The following is a 16,400-nucleotide window of genomic DNA, read 5'->3' on the forward strand; positions in this document are numbered from 1 at the left end:
TTTAACATTCAAATATTGAGTAGCTGAATAATTTACATTATATGTTTGGCCTAAGTTTGGCTTAAGTTTCTGTAAAGTAGTGACTTCAGGATTCATGATAGACATCTGGATTGCTAAACCAGGAAAGTAAGAAAAAGGGATTATCTTGGGGATCAAATGAGTTCAAACTTTATAAGATTCAAAGGAACGTGAAGGCGTATCTAACAATCCAGACGGGCCATTAGTCTGGTTGAGGTGTCATCCATTGAACTTTCCCAGGGTTAAAATGAACAAAAGCTGGATCTGCAAGCTTTTGAATTGACACTTTTACAGTTCTAATGCTAAGGTATCAGAAAAAAAACAAAAAAAAAACAGAGCACCCCTTTGATCCAGTTGTGATTAGGCTTGGCAGGTCATAAGCCTCCTTTCACACAATCCATTCATTCTATTCAGGACACCAGGTGCTTCCCCCTCCATATCTGTTAAAAAAACAAAAACATATAGCAGCAGGCGGGCAGTATGAAAACCTGTTAGAACTGTTGGCTGTAGTTGGGCAGAAAGTGCAAAAAACAGACAAGGTAACATGATTAAACTTTGTCAACAAGAAGAAAACGGTTTAACAGCAATAATTCCCACATTTCTGATGCAGAGAGAGACGCATCTCAAGAGGGAGCTGATAAGATAATGATGGCTATTACACTGCAGGAGTGTGGGTTGATGACTGGAGGGGAAAGTATACATCCTTTGCTTAAAGCAGCTTTAATTGATGGGGTCCGTAACAGTGATGGACCTGCAGAGAATTATCACCCAAAAATCTGCAGGTTTAAGGAGAGTTTCAGCTCATTATTTAGTTGTCCCGTCTGTGACTTAACTTGCCTTGATGCCTTCTCGCCTCTGTTGTGGCATTATTTATTTTTTTAAACTCACAAGGTGGTTTCAGCATCTAAAGGCTGACAGACACTATTAATGATGGGTAGATGAACATGGTGGAGCATTGAGCTGCTTAAAAAGTCAGATTATTCCCTCAGAGGTTTGGTAGAGACCAGAAATAGAAACTAAAAAAAAAGCAACACAACTCCAAATGTTAATGATAATTTTGCTCTGTTACTGATGGATAGATGTTTTTTGTTCATTGACATGTTAAGATGAGAATAAATGATGTTATACAATTATATTATTGGCAATTACGTGTAATCTCTACAGTGAATATACACTCACTGATCATTATGTGTATAATTACGCGTCTGGAGATTTGCTGTTGCTGATTCAAGGTTCAATGGGTTTTTTTGTTTAGAGATGGTCTTCTGTTGTCCAGACCATGTCTACATAGACATCTGTGTTAACAGGCAGTTAAACTGGTCTACTGAATGAAGTGGCTGCGTAAATGAATGAGTGGAAATCACAAGCTGAGTGTATTTTTCTTTTCAAAGTCTACTGTATTATGTGCAGGATATTATAAAGATTAGACTAGACTAGACTACACTAGATTAGATTAGATGAAATTATATTAGATTTATTGATCCCACAGTAGGCAAATTCACTTACAGCAGCAAAGGTCAGCGAAGGTCAGGGGAAGACAAATGACAACTATTTGAATATAATAAACAATACAAAAATGTAAAGAGTAATATATTACAGTAAACTTGGGTCACCACAACAGCAACACGTGAAAGCAATCCTGTTAGCCAGGTTTGACTTTGTTAGAAGGTCTGATGTATATATACTGTAGTTTCACAAATGTTTACTCCAGTAGCCCACAATGCTATATTTGTCACAGAGCAGACACTGTGTGCATGTGAATCTTCTACTGCATCGTTACATGTCCGCCCTGTACCTCCATGGTATCCCACCTTGACGAGTTCCTCATGAGATCTCATGTTAGCAGGATAGTGCACCTGGTCAAAAGAGAATGTGGTGGTAATATGTAAATGGCCCAGGCAGCAGAGGTTATTTGGTATTTGTGAGATGAATGAAACACCCTGACCCCCCTCTTTTCCCTCATTTCCCCTCTCACATTTGTGTGACTAGACTAGTTAAGTCCCTGTCACTCAAGCTGCCAAGGTCTGTGGGGCACTGGAGCGAGAAGCTGAGTAATATGAGAAAAAGTGAGAGAGAAGGGGAGAGAAATTGGGCCAGGGATGATTGCAAATTGTCTGTCTAATGGCTGCCACCCGGGAAGCCATTTCAGGTGACTTGTTATCCGTCATGAAAGAGGCAGACCTGCCAGGATCCCACTTCTCACTCTCTTTCTCAGTGGGCCACCATACCTTAGAGCTTCGGGCTATCACCAGTGACCTCACCTCTTAAAACTCCTGTCTCCAATTTTAGATGCTTTCTCTCTTCTTTCCCCCCTTTCTGTTGCTGTCTCCGTTACTCTCACTCTCCCACATTGCCCCATCCTCCCTGCAGTGCGTCTCACTGGCTCCTGCTCAGCAGCTGTTGTTTAGTGATAGATCAGTGAACCAAAAAATGATGCCGGGTATAAAAAAAATAGATCTTGAAGCAAAGCACAGCCTCCCCATTCTTACTACCTATTGTTCTGCATTAGCAGTATGACATTAGGGATTCATTCAGAGGTAATCATTTGTTACTCTGGAGCACGGTGTCTTTCAGGCACTACTGATGGAGTCACCTCCAAAAAGGTCTCCAATGGGAGAACAATCATTTGATATCCCATCATGCTGGATAACCATTGATTAGTTGGACCAGGGTGAGAAACCTAAACATCTAAAAGTCATTTTTAATCATTTTAATCTCCTATTAGACAATGAGGCAATGTTGTGTACAAATAGAGGTCTTTTTTAGTACAGAGCTGTTTTTGTATAGTGCAAAGATCCATGGATGTGCTCTTCTTATTGTTGTCAAGGTGAAAACACCACAAAACCCTTCCACTGCTTCAGATTGACATTAGAGAGGAAATTGACTTGCAAACCAAGTCTGCCTAGCATTAATCTGTATGTGCACCATATCACGTGGATCACAGCTCAGAGGCAACGAGCATTAAAACAGGACCTGCCAAGCTAAGTATGCTTCTCAACCCCTCTGCCATTCCTGTGACATGTTTTGTGACCCATGAATTAAAGTCTTGTCAAGACACGGTCATTTTTATCAGCTCTAACATAGAGATGGGAAGGCTCCTTGTAAATCTGCCTCTTCAAAAATCACTTTCTTCCTTTAGTGTGCAGCAAGTGGCGCCGATTGGTTCCTTTAATTATGCCTCACTTGTATACTTGTCCCTGGGATGGCTCAAGGACTAGCCAGCTGTCCTAGCTTCAGCCACAAGCTCTGCCAATAACTCGGGGATGAAAACAGATGCTATCAGTTGGATCAGATGTTGACATGTCCAATCAATCTGACAACTTCTTTCTGTGGCGTTAGTCTTGTTAATGTTTGAGTCATGCTTTCATGTTCAGGAAGCACTTTTTTTTCTTTTTTTTTAATTTGTCATAATTTGTGTTAACACATAAAATGTTAAAAATCTACGGACACATAATTTTAGAGAGAGAGAGAGCTGCTCCAATTGCAGTAATATGCTTTTTTGTCTATCTGGATTCTAATCAAAGCTGAAATAGCTTTTTGGCTTAAAGTATTCATTATGATGTTAGAATTGATTATACAGTGTAATGGTGGATGAAAAACACTACCCACTTCAAGCTGTGCTTTCACTGTATAGATTCATCCTCCAAGAGCCATTGAATCGAGCAACTGGACTTGTAGATCTCTTGAGGTACGACGCATGACGAGTTTAATCTCGACATGTCAAGTTGAAAGTTGACATGTCGAGATTAATCTCAAAACTCAAAAGTTTGAATTTCATGTTGAGACATGTGGACTTTAATGTCGACAAGTCCATCGGACAGTCGGTTTCAGATTGTGGTCGACAACATCACTAAAGAGAAAGAAACGTTAACTCAACTTTTTAATGATATTTTACCACTTCCAGTCAAAAAAAGAGTTTCAGCAGGACAAAAACCCGCTTTCACATTCCAACCACGTCTGAGACTCACTCTCCGGATCCGTTGACAGTGTCCGTGGATCTCTCTGATAGACCTCCGGCTTAAATCTTGACATGATATTCCAACTTTATTCTCAAAATTTCGACTCGTCATGGCAAAGAATTTTCTTTTCTTCATGCGTGGCCCTAATACTCATGTCGCACTTGAGGCCTCTTGAATGAGAGGTGAAAAAGGACAACTCTAATGGCACAAAGGAACTGCTTCATCGTGTATTCAGAACAATATCTACCATGTTTTTCACACATTAGTGCTTATTATGAGAAAACATACTCTGTTTTCTTACTGGTTTCATGCTGCTGATCTTTATGCCAGTTACAAAAGGTACACAAACATAGTCTGGTAACTCCATATGGTTAGGGGTCATAGTACTTTAAAGCTGTATATGCTTTGAGTAGCAGGACTTTGGATCAACTCTTTACCCACTTCCTCGCCTGCTGCTATCTAATAAAAATCAAATGCAGAAATCAATCATGTGATATTGCTCCTGTTGTGGTTTTTGCAGTATTACCAACAACAAGACTTGTCCATGACAGAAAAGTAAAAGATTTTTTAAATTTTTGCAATTAATTAACTCCAACTGATAGCTTGTACAAGATCTCCTTTTAATCAGTCCACAAAAAGTACAATTTGATGAGGATTCCATTAATTAATAAATAAATAAACATTTGCTTGGTTTTTATTGGGGCTTTTTTTTTTGAAGACAAACAGTGTGAGAGACAATTTAACTATCTGCCTTTTCGGCTTTGTGATGTGTTTAAAATATAGCATGTTCATGTCTCTAGTGATTCCAGACCATTGCCAGGCTACTGTGTTCAAGGGGTGAGACAGTGTTACAATGTCATAAGTAATGGGATGAAAAAAAGAGGAAAAATACAGCCTCAACACAAAACTCAGCAGAAAATAGACTTTTTTTATTTAATCTTGTTAAAAATGCATTATTTATTATATTCACACAGCCATTGGTACATCTCACAACCAAAACTCTACACAGCCTTTACCTTTTTAAAAATCTTTTTCAAGCTATAGCCACACTGTGTTAGATTCTCATGGGATGTTTGACAGCATGTTTTGATGCTCGTGGGTCCTCTGGGCATCTGTCCTGTGGAGCCTGATTGCCTCAGCCTCTGCTCTGTGAAGAAAATGAGGTTGAGGTGGGCCACTCCGGCCTCTCCACGGCACACAGCCATCGCAGTTGAAGTGGATCCCTGACCCCCCAGCAGATTTCTAATGGATTTTAGGCATCACAGGCAAACACACAGCTGGGCTCCAAACAAACTCATCACTGCACCCAAGATGTGTGCCCTCCCCCCGTCTACCCACACACCCACTGACACAATCATGCCTCCCAAACACACATTCTGTACTTGTAACAAGCACTCACTGCCTGAGAAACTGACTCAGTAGACATTCTTTGTATTACAGAATGATGTGAAAAATCTATTACGACATTAGCTCATTTTCAATAAAACCGTCTATCTATTTTCCTATGTTCTGTGTATTTCATGTGTGTTTTGTTTTCTTCAAGAAAAATTCTCCTGGGAGTAAAGAAGAAGTGGTTCCAGTGTTTTCATAACTAACTTTTGCAGAATTCCTGAGTGTTCCTGACTCGTCTGTCTCTCCTTGCTGCCTTCTCTGTCCCGTGTGGGTGTGTATTTGTATGTAGTCTTATTTTTGCACTCTCCTATGTAGCATCAGGCTGCAAACAAACTGTAGTTCATTTTCATTTAGAATGTCGGAAAATGGATAGTTGGAAGTGATCAGCGATTAAAAAAAAATCACCATTTACATATTACTGAATGTCAGGTCCACGATTGCACTCAAGTTAAGGTTGATTTGAACTGAGGCAGTGTCACCGTTTGATGCATTTGCTGACTCATCGTCTTTGGGCTGTACCTGTACATGGGAAAGTCATGAGTACATGTCCCTGGCAAAGTGGCTCTTGGCTTGGCAAGGTCTTAGCTTTTGTCTCATAGAAGTCAGGGGTATTGATTCACGCTTGAAGTGTCTCTCCGTGGAGATTGGCTTGCTGCGCTAGCGTTATCTTGGGTGGCAGTGCATTCATAGTGTGCTGAACAATGGGCCTGAGAGACGATGTGGCTAAACTGCTGTGAATGACTTTCACAAGCAGCGAGGGGCCCGTGGAGTTCGTAGGAGAAAGCGAAAGATAAACTTTAGAGGGTGCCGAGGACAAAGACACCCTGCTTCACGTTAAACTTTTCCCAGGTTGCACTGATATCACAGCTTGATATGTTGATTTCACATCCAACTCCATCCAGTTCCATTCATAATTAATGTGAGCAATTTAGCAGGTAGCGCAATCAAAAATATAGTCATGGTACATTTGGAAATTGGAGTATTCTCCCACAAATGTAGGACACATAATGTGTAACATAAAGTTTGGGGCAGGGTTTAGGATGGTTGTTCGTAACATCGTAAATCTCTCTCTGTCTCTCTGATTGTATATATTAAAATACCCTCTGGACTATCTTACATTCTTTGTGATCATCAATGGCAGATATCTGTATTGTGTGCACAAGCCACTGATACAGTGAATTTCTAGTGGTACTATCCACTAAATTAACTGTTATTATTTGAACGTATGCAGTACATTTAGCCACTGAAGGTTGAATTAGCCTCAAGTGTCAGCTTTCATTATTTTCCTATGCCTCTCATACTCATTATTGAACGTCACTGCATGAGATTAATTTTGCCTTCATTCCTTATCCATAACCTCATCTGACCGCTTGGTAAGCCCAACTTGACATCCAAAGAATGATGATGACACTAAAGACAGGATTCCTCAGAGAGGAAGTTCCAGTGATTTTCATCTTATTAACATGTCTTCTCAGTAACATTGCTTGTGGGCTGCCTAAGGCAAAAAAACTAACAAAAAACAAGTAGTCTAAAAAAAATGCACCCCAAATACAGGGGAAACATTTGTTTTATTTTGTTAAAGCCAAGCGCAGTTAAAGACATAGCTATACCTAAATTTGCTATATCATCTGAAATGATGTGTTGTCCCGCCTGTCAGTTTTCTAGTTCATGTTCACTGCTTAGCGAGAGATGAACTCCATTATCGTCTTTGTAAAGAAGCACTTTGTTCATATTTTGCTGTCAATCATTCGCGTTCATTTGAAACCAAAAGTACTTTAATGTGGCGTAAAACATATATATATATATATATATATATATATATATATATATATATATATATATATATATATATATATATTCACAAAATATCAGCGCCTGCACAGTGCATATCAGCAAACGCCCAAAGTATTTGAAACCTGACGTCGATTAAAATAAAGTGAGGAAAACACACTGCAGAATCACCATAGAAACAGATGAACAGCTCAAGGTGAGCTCTTTCTCAAAACAGATCAAGAGAAACAATGCTATGTGGAGGAGGAGAGCCAAGGCACATCCTAGAGTACTGTATTGTATATGCATGCTTACCATATGTCTCTGATGGCGTCATCCTCAAGGTAGATCAAGGTGTTCACTTCAAGGAAATCAGACACCAGTCCATTACTTAACTTGATGTACATGGTCATGGAGGCTCAGTTACATAAACAAAGGACACATTCTTTGCCATCCTTTAAGCTGATTGACCTACATTGCTAAGAGCCCCTGCTGATCTGAGATCTTGTTTTGTGCAGGAAGGTGTCTGGTGAAAAAAAACAAACCCTGTTGAACAGGACCGGTGAACAGGGCTGGAGCTGGATTCAACCTGTCAGAGCTCACTGCGCACTTTGAACCCACAGAGAACAACTAGTATAACAAAAAAAAAACTTCTCACACTGAAAATATATGATTCTTGTTGAGTCTGAGGCCATGATTAGTCAAGAGCCGATCACGAGGTCCATTGCTTGTGGGCTCCCATTGGTCCGTCTTCTTTTGCTCACTGTGAGCATGTTTCATAGCAGTGATTAACCTCTGCCATCTCTGTGGATCTGTGGGGATCTGGTAAAATGCTCTCCCATTAGCCTGTTTTTGAACGTTGGGGCAGAACGGCGATCCACCATCTTCCATTTTATGATGAAAACAGCCGGCGAAGAGACACGTTTTCTGAGATATTGCATGGTTTACTGTATGTGTTGTCTAATATATCCGTCTATAATGGTGAACATCTGCTTGTGTGATTATCAGTCTGTTTTATCTTAAGTTTGCATGGACCCCATGTTTAAAAAAGAAAAAAAAGACATAATGCATACTGACAAATTTAGAATATTATATACAAATGAACCAATACATTAACACAAATGTGTTCAATTGAAAAAAAACATTCTCAAGACTAACTTCAAACACAACACAAAATCTTGATATATTTTCCCCTTTTTACTGGCATGTCAGTGGATCTATTAAAACATATTAATATAGGGACATATTAATAACTGTGAAGCTGCTTCATTGTAGTCTAAACCATTTTTGCCCTCTTCTCGGCTCGTACCAGATCGGACAAGCAAGGTTTCGACCATTTGTGCCTGACTGAATGAAAGTTGAAAGTTCACTTTGCAATCTTACCAAATGTCACCATTTTCAAGACACCGTTTTTCTTTAATGACACACCTGTAATACTCTATCAAGTTGAGTTCCACAAGTGACTCTGTCAAATGTTTGAAAACCGAAGTTGTCGTTGCCATGTTAGAAAGTGGGAAGGGAAGCTGTTGGGGGTCATTTTGACCTGATGACACACTGAGTTACACAGTGCCCTCATGCACCTGCAGAGCAGTAGATGGGCTTTTTGGAGGTGGTGCAATGGCTTTTCTGCCAGAGGCCTCATATGGAAACTACCTGGAGAGAGAATAGACTGCAGCTCAACAGGGATCTGTGACTGCAGAATCATTATGGCTACAATCCAGTTGTGAATATGCAATGCACCTCTCAGACTTGCTCTAAAGCTCCTGTATAATGTTTTTTTTTTGTTTTTTTTTCCCGTGAACATCCCAATCAATACATGTGAAGTAGGACTGGAAACACAGCAGCCAAAGGACTGAATTCCCCTGTAAAAAGCCAAAGGCTAACTTGCTAAACATATACTATATATAGTATCATGCTGTATCTGGCCATGATCGTATTGTTTGTGTTTTCTGCAGCAGAGTTTAGAATTTAATGTAAGTTTTCATGTTCCCTCTAAAATCAATAAAGGGCTTGGCCTTATTTTGTCTGTTGCAAAGCTTTTTATTCCCTATACACAGGCTCATTCTTAAATGTACAATGAAAATATTTTTTTTTCCATGTTTCAGTTCACATCTCTTGAGCCTTAAGTCAAACAGTTGTTTTTATCTATTCACGATATGACTTATCTCATACAGCATCAGTCGGCCCTTTCCTTATACAATGATATTGAGCCATAAAGGCAAAGATGAATCAACAGAATTAATTGTAGCTTAATTATTGCTGATTGTTCAAAAGTTAGTTTTGGTCATTTAGTTTTACAGCCCTTTAAGTATAAAAGTCACTGTACAGTTACAGCCTATGATTTAATATTAGAATTAAGTATCACAGCAATTTACATATAAACTACTTCCGCTGGCTTTAAAATTGTTCAGTGGAATTAGCAATAGTGTTATCTTTAATAGTCTTTTCTTTTTTTCCTTTCTGATTGTGATGGGTCACTTGGTTAAAGCCCGCCTTAAAGGAACTGAAAGCACATAACCCACACCCACCATTGATGCCAATGCACACCTGTAGATAACCACAGCAAAGAAAGTGCCTTGAAGGTCAGGGAAAATACTTGTTATGTTAAATTGTGCTTAATGTGATTTTGAGTATTATTGCCTCACAGCAGAGAAGTCAAAACCCAGGTTTTTTGTGGAGTTGTGTTCTGTCCAGGTAGTACGCTGCCTTTGCCCAGCTGGGACTGCTTCAAGCTCTCTCTAAACTTCAGAGTTTTACAGTTCTTGATGTTCATTATATTGACATTTTTTAGTAGTAAAAAAAAAAAATCTATTCTATTTTAGTTTATTTGCCATTTGTGCACAAAACAATCTGGGCAAATATACATTCCTCTGGAATCAGTAATCAGCAGAGAAAAACAAGTACTAAAGAACAAAAACAGATGACGCAACTAGGATATGGCAGGAATTATGACACTATACATAATATATGCTCTATACATTTGCATATACTATGTAAATCTTAAAGGATGTGTATTGTTTAGTTATTTTGTTTGTTTGTTTGTTTGTTTGCCATAAGTCTTACTGTGGCTGACAAATTCTACCCTCAAAGGAAGAGATGAATACATGAACAATGAGTGCAACATTGAAAACAGAAAAAAATGCATCTAATCTTAGATGCGTCCACTATCAGCTAAACAGTCATAAGCTGTCTGTGTAAGCTAAATGCTAATGATTATCATTAGTCTCTGGTTATAAACTGCTGGTTAAATATCCAAATTACAGCAAGTACTTGAATGTTCAATAACTCGAAGAATAAGAATAATATACTATTGTCCCGTGCAGTCTAAATACACTATTATCTAAAAAGAAGCAAGCAGTTGTTGCTGTGGCTTGCCATTTACTCAGCTGTTTGCTTCTTATGTTCTATTTAAATCAAAAGTGGAACTCCTTACTTTTCCTTGATCCTTTTAATGGCAATGCAAACAGATATGTCAGCCTGTATTGTTTTTCCTTGGGTGACATCTCATCTGTTATTGCAAATGTGGTGTCAAACAAAGTATATGCCACTGATAAACTGTGACTCTTTGGGGAGGATCGCTGTGCGCGATACGGGGCGGAAGCGGCGCTTTTAGGGATTTCTAACAATATCTCTTGCATTTCTCATCCAAACACCACCAACGTCTGTAACCTGACAATTCTGAAGCCTGTCCAGTGACCTGTTGGACAATTAAAAGGCAGACAGACGTTCCTTGCATTTGATTGAGCCATTGAGGAAGCACAGGCTAACATTCTTCTAAAAGCTGTTTTATAGATTAAAATGCATTATACATTTAAGTGTGAAAAATGTTGACTATTTTATTACTCAGCCTGGGGTCAGACAGCTTTTTCCCCAAGGCAGGTGTTTACACATGTCAAAGTGAAGACATTGCTTAAGACATTTAGTTCCACCTTCAAAGGATGGTTAATCCTCATTGCATAAATTATTATTATTATTATTTGTTGTAATTTTGTTGCATGAAAGAAGTATCTATGTTGGAAAAAGTCACTTTTGTGCAACAACAAACTATGTTACTCATTCACAGGTGAACATATGTATATTATTTTATATTCTGTAGGTTCAGCTTTTAGTTGCTTTGAAGTGTTTTTGGTGAAGGGTACATGATGAGTTGGTGGGTCATCGTGTGATACAAGGACATGGGATAAAGAACAAATAGGAGAGTGTGTGTGTGGTATGCAAATATCTATCTAATCACAAGTTGACAAGAAGAGTGCATATTAAATTTTTGCCTTCAGCAATTTGGTTGAATTTTTAAAGTTAGAGGTGGTGCATACTTTTGTCCAAGCACTGATGATCAATAAGCACACCACATAGTTACTGTTTTTCAGAATTACCTTTATTGTCATTGCATGTTCAAACAGAATGAAAAGTGTCACAAAAAAAAATGTAGGGCATAAAATGAAAGTAAATGAAGTAATCTCATGTATTCATGGTCCAATAACAGCCATTTTGCAAATTTCAGGCAGGCTGTCAATTGCCTGTTACTCCTCTGTTTATAGCCAGTCTTCATAAAGTATTGATTGATGGAGATGTTACTTAGGTACTTCTGAAGCTCTGGTAAAGAGTGACAATTGGCTTCATGGTCCATATCAAAGAGTTCTGGTGGTTCAAAGACTGCTGCACACTATTACAAGCACTGTGTCTCAGGTTGCAACCTCCACCTTCTTACCTAATACTGTACTGTCTGAACAGAATGGACCATAGGTCCTGGTTGCTGTGATAGACCCCGGCCGCTATGGATCTGGAGCTAGTCCTTAGGGCCTGTTCTTATGCTGTAATGATCAGAGCCTCTAAAGTCCTTCAGGCTGGAATTTTTTAGCTAAAGTTCGAAATTTTTAATGTCAGACACTTTCAGATAGTATCAATCATACATTCTGCAAAGGGGCTTGGTCTTCCATGATGTTTTCCCTTCCTCTTCATGACCCTTCTCTTCTGCTGATGCCTGAGGCACTATCTCAGCAGTTGATCCCTGGAGGCCAATGGGGCTTTCTTGATGTATTCATGGATGTTCTTCGTTTTCATCCAGGATTGTTGCTCTGACACTCCCTAATCCTCACCCTCACTTTTTTCCTTATACTCATAGAGTCTCGAGGCATTGGTGGAACCCTCTGTGAATTGTGCATTTTCATGTCTTGTCTCTAGTAGAATGTCTCTCCAACTGTCTCTGCACTATTCCAATTGGTCGGGGGGTGACTGGTACGGTATATACATGTAGATGGCTTTCTTCTTGCTCCTAACATTGTGCTGGCTTCTAAACAAATGCTTGAGCTTATTCCCTGGAGGCGTTTTGCTGTGATCAACTGCCTTATAGCTTCACCACTATTCACTTTGGCCTGTTGGATAGCAAGGTACCTCAAACTGTCACAGTGCAGCATCTCTTCCCATTGCAGACTGGTTTAACAAACACTTCTGCTCATTTTGTTCTATTTATTTGTTGCAAATGTGAAACCTCTGGGTGGTAAATGACTATTGTATTATTGAGTGTGCAAGAACACATACAGTGTGATTCAACCACCTTCATTTGCAAGGATCTACAAATAAGCAGGACGGGGATGCTTATTAACATCTATTCAATTTCCTGTGGAAATGAAAAAGAGGGGAACAACTTGATATTTTCATTTTTGTCCTCATCTTCTTGTAATCTCTGCTGTCTTTACCTCTGGCCTTGTTTATAGTCGATGCCTTGATTTATGTATCAATTATAAGGTTTGAATCATTACCTGTCTTGCCCGTCAGGATTTATCAAAAGCCAAAACCTGCCTAACTGTATTGATCAGTTTGTGATGATACAAAATAATACATTATAATTCTGATGTCTATATATTTTATAGTCTATGAAAAAGTCTAAGGAATGTTCATCCAAATTTGTCTTATCCCTTTTGTGTGCTAAAAAAAACAACAACGCAAAAACATGGCCAAAAACACAACCTCCTTGACAAAGGTATAAGGACACACTAAGGCATTATTATTGTGATTATTACAGTCATCATGTGTATGTGACTGCACTGTGTAGGGCCATGGTCTAATACACACCCAGGGTAGGACAGGAGCCATTCATAATTGATGCCTAACGTTTACTGCAAGCCCAGGTGTGTTGCAGGAAATATCCACTGACCCAATTACAGTTTGCATCCAGCATGCTTTGGTTAATTTGAGTAAAAGCCATAATTGCTCTTGGTTTTATAATGAATGAACAATGGTGTGCATTACTGGCATAGCACCAGCACCTATTACTCAACCACCCATGAGGACATCTCTGCAAACAAATAGTAATGTGTGTGTTTCTGTGTGCATGCTATCTATCTATCTATCTATCTATCTATCTATCTATCTATCTATCTATCTATCTATCTATCTATCTATCTCTATCAGTTTTATTTTTTTACACTAGGGATTAAACTAAGCATATACAGTATGATGACAGCACATTACACATTGTTTAATTATAGCTGGTGTCTCTCCAAAGAGATGAGTATACACATCTCTGATAAGAGAAATATTTGCTCTAGGTTTCACACATTACCATTCATTAGTAAGAGCTGAGCTTTACCAAAGAGCAATTTATTAATTCAGGGTACATTAAAAAGGACAAGCTCATATTAAGATTTTTGGTTTAACTTAATTAAACCAAATGAATAAAGTTTCTCAACATTTTTTTGCTTCAATGAAAGGCTGTGTTTTTTTGTGTTTCGAGTTAAAAAAGTATTGAAAAAAAGTACAAAATGTGTACTTCCAAAAACTTCCAAAACTTCAGATTTTCTCTTTAATATTTCACATAAATAGTACAAAATGAAGCAGTCCCTCTGACAGCAATATTTCCATGCTGCTGTAGATTTGAATGAATCGGTCTTTGATTTTTGAAATTGTCAAAACTATTCTCTCTCCTCCTTCATCCGTCCAGCAGAACACTTGCGATGCATGTTTCTATGCTGAAGGTGGAATTTTGGCCGGGATATCCCACATGATCTTAGTGAGGCTGGGGGCTGATTATCTGCAGTATATCACAACGGACGAGCATGCACAAGAAAATGATGAGCACAAATGTAAGGGGGCGGGGGGGTGGTGGGTGTAGGAAAAGTACGAAGGATTTTAAAGACTCATTTGTCTGGCTCCTTAATGAGAGGGAGCGGAACAAAGACCCCGGCTAATATTCCGAGGGGTCTAATTAAAATTAGGTGTGATCCGGTGGAGGAAGGAGCCACAGAGGTGATTTTAGTCACAGCCCAAAAGAGACCAGCTAATTAGGGAGAGTGATGGCCTTTACTTGGAAACCACTGGAGAGTCACAGGGCACACACATTGTCCACGTCCCTCTGGCCTGGCATGGAGATTGCTGCCATACTCTTTGCAACAACCGGGACAGAGAAAAGAGGACACTACAGAGGAATGAGACAAGAACACTGCACAACAACAGGGCCGACGCAGTTGGACAGGTGCTGTGGACTGTGATTGGACGACGGAGCAAAGATGAATGCCGTCTCTGCCATTTCTCATTCTCACACACATCCAGCTGCTCTATTTCTGTTCTCCTTGTCCGTGTATCCCTAACTTTTTTTTCCTTCCGAACTGTAGGATGTAGGCAGAGTGTGCCCTATAGCTACATGAAATGGTCTTAGATTTCACCCTCCCACCCAAAATAACCCTCAAGAGAAAACAACACTGATGCCTGAAATAAATTACTAAGTTTTTTACTGCTTTCCAAATCCCTGCATAATTTCTTTCCAGAGCTCCATCAGGATCCCCCCAGGCTCTTTGAATCGTGTCACTCTCATTGATGAAGAAACATCAATAGCTATTTGTCAATGTGAGCATTATGTATATGAGCTATCGGCTTGTCTTTGATTTTTCCCAACGGCTTGTAGACGTTCATCTTACCTTTGACATTGAGGGAATGCCGTCTTGTTGTTCTTTATGACACTGTGATAGCACTTGCCCTAATCTTAATTGATGGCGCTGTGGCTCATCTGCTAAAAGCAGCCTATATTTATCTGCTCAGACTATATGCACTCTAATAGCAATTGCTTTCTGCCGCCTGTCCTTGGGAAGCGGCCAGGAAGACTGTAAGAGGGCAAGAAGTATCATCCTAATGTCTCAACACCGCGGCTCACTAAATCCTCCTGTTTGTAATAAATACACATAGAAGATCACATAGGTACAAGCAAGCATTGACAAACACACAGTCAACCTAATTATCTGTGGCAGTGGGTGCAACGCACTACTGTCAAGTGTCAAGACTGTGAGGATGTGGATAACGGAAAGACCTTGGCTTGATCGAGACTCAAAGCACCTCTCCGTTTGCAGGGACACTTTCAACTAATGTGACCAATTACCTTTCACACCACAGGCTCGGCATTGTGAAATGAAAAGGCAGCAGCATTCATGTGGCTGGAAATAGACTCCTTGGCTTTGTGTGAGGTAGCATGTTTACAGGTGATGTGTGTACAGGCAAGCGAAATCAAAATAGTGTGACCTGGTTTCTGACCATCATCATGCATACACAGGTGTGAATGCATTCACGTAATGAATGAATACCCGTCCAAGCCATTGTCAAATGAGTTTGCACAATATGAGTAATCCTTTCAGCTGCACGCAACTCTTTCTGTTTCTCAGTACAGCTGGTTTTTTTTGTTTTTTTTTACTGTCTTCCAGTCACATTCCCACACTGTGCACAGAAAATATATCCTTTACGTCATGTCTGATAGAGGCCAGGTGGCAGCACAGCAGCTACATAAGGGCTAGTCAAGCAATGTGGAGAGAGTTGAAAGTGAAAATGAAAGAGATTCAGATATGGATTTGAGTAGCTCAGGGTGGTGTGGAAACACCAAGGCATATGTATGTAGAGAAGCTCAGAATTCCTCATGGGAGAAACGGGCGTTTCGCACTGAAGCTTTTTACCTAAAGTTTGCAAGTCGAGGTAAAATCGGGGTGTTTCATTTAGTTTGAATAAACTTAATGAAGTTTACCAATTGAAAAAAAAATCACTGTAGTTTGTGGCCGCAGTTGTTGACAACAGTTGTCATTTAGTTGCAGTTGGTAAGTCTTTTCTGTAACTCCTTCTATAAAAAGTAGTTTAAAAGTGCTTGACATTATATTGTTATATTTGCTCTTAACTGATGTTTAACTGTTTATATCAGCTAAGAGCAGGACAGCTTCTTCTTCTTTCTTTCTTTTTTTTAAAGCTTGCCAAACATATTAATGAACTGTTAATGCTGACATGATCGTA

The sequence above is a fragment of the Solea senegalensis genome, linkage group LG7 (genome assembly GCF_019176455.1).
Source record: "Solea senegalensis isolate Sse05_10M linkage group LG7, IFAPA_SoseM_1, whole genome shotgun sequence".
NCBI classification, from domain to species: Eukaryota; Metazoa; Chordata; class Actinopteri; order Pleuronectiformes; family Soleidae; genus Solea; species Solea senegalensis.